Consider the following 1,577-nt stretch of genomic DNA (forward strand, 5'->3'; position numbering starts at 1 on the left):
TGAAACACTAATCTCTGACCAATAATAGAATATCTCATGATTGTTAAATTGTAACATACTTTTTTATGAAGCTGCTTTGAAACTATACGCATTGTGAAAAGCGCTTTACAAATAAATTTGAATTGACCTTAATACAGCTGAATGTTTTTCTCTCAGAGGTTTATTAAATACCAAATGAGAGCAGCTAAATGATCAAAAATACTGAAACAATTAACAATAAAAAAAAATACAAATAAACATATTGTTTACATCAGGGGTGTCCAAACTCGGTCCTGGAGGGCCACTGTCCTGCAGAGTTTAGCTCCAGGCAAGTTGTTGTTGACGTCTGTATGTTCATTCTGATGGGCCCTCCAGGACCAAGTTTGGACACCCCTGGTTTACATCAAAAATACATTTTATGTCATAAATACTCTAAACAAAAGTGTGGCTAAACAAAAGGTTAAAATCAGTCACTTATGCTGTAAGCTAACATCTGAATGCCAATGAATTTGTTCTTTGGAGTGACATCCATCAGCACTCTCTAAAATAAAGTTTGTCCTTGAACACCCTTTATAATTTAAGCAGTGAATCAATCACGAATGCTGTTCAGAGCCAGACAATTGGCAAACAACCTTTCAGCGGTTTCATATTTAAAACATACTCAATTCTACAAATGGAAAACCAGTTTAGAATAAGCTGGAGTGCTCGGCCTCCACTGAGTAGCACTTACACTAAGTGACGTCTGTATGTTCATTCTGATGCTGATGTTTGAATGTGTGCGTGCAGCAGCTGTGGAGTGATGTGCCGACCGGTGCACTGGCTACAGTCTTAATTATGGTGTGGGATCCTAAAAGCCCTGCAGAAGCTGGCAGCACCCAGGAGGAGCAGCACACGGCACCTGAACCTGAGCAAATGAAAGTCATCAATCATGTGAGGATGCACCACATCCATTCGGTGACTGAACACCAACCTGCATGCACACACACACACACACACACACACACACCTCGTGTGAAAATCAGAGTGGGCTGTACATGTGCATGTCTGTTTGAAGTTTTTTTTAGTTTGGTAGAAATAGCAAATCATGTTATATGATTAACGCCCACAGCAATGCTGTGGTTAAGCAGATCTGTGATCATAAGAAGCATGAAATAAATTATATTGCTGTGAAAAGTAACCTAAGTGCTCTTACGGTTCATGACACGTGAGCAGAACAAATTTCCATGTAAACTTTTCATATAAATCATTTGTATGTTAAACATAACTTTCACTTCAATGCACAGATGTATTAACCATTAAAATAAAAAATAACATTTCTTAATTGCATTTGCCCACATTTTACTGTAAATGTGCAATCCACAACTGTATAAACACAAACTTTTAAATCAGAACCATTTACATTCAGCCAGTTTCCACCTCAGAGTAAAAAAAAACAAAAAAAACACATACAGTGCACAATTGCAATTTTATTTCTCATTACACTTTATTTGTTGTAACTGCTACCTTATATCTTGTAATCACTATTGCAACTTTATTACTCATAGTTGTGACTTCATTTCTCTCAATAGTCTCTTAATATCATTTAAAATACTACTGTT

The sequence above is a fragment of the Sinocyclocheilus grahami genome, unplaced genomic scaffold (genome assembly GCF_001515645.1).
Source record: "Sinocyclocheilus grahami isolate Dianchi unplaced genomic scaffold, SAMN03320097.WGS_v1.1 scaffold1099.1, whole genome shotgun sequence".
Lineage (NCBI taxonomy): Eukaryota > Metazoa > Chordata > Actinopteri > Cypriniformes > Cyprinidae > Sinocyclocheilus > Sinocyclocheilus grahami.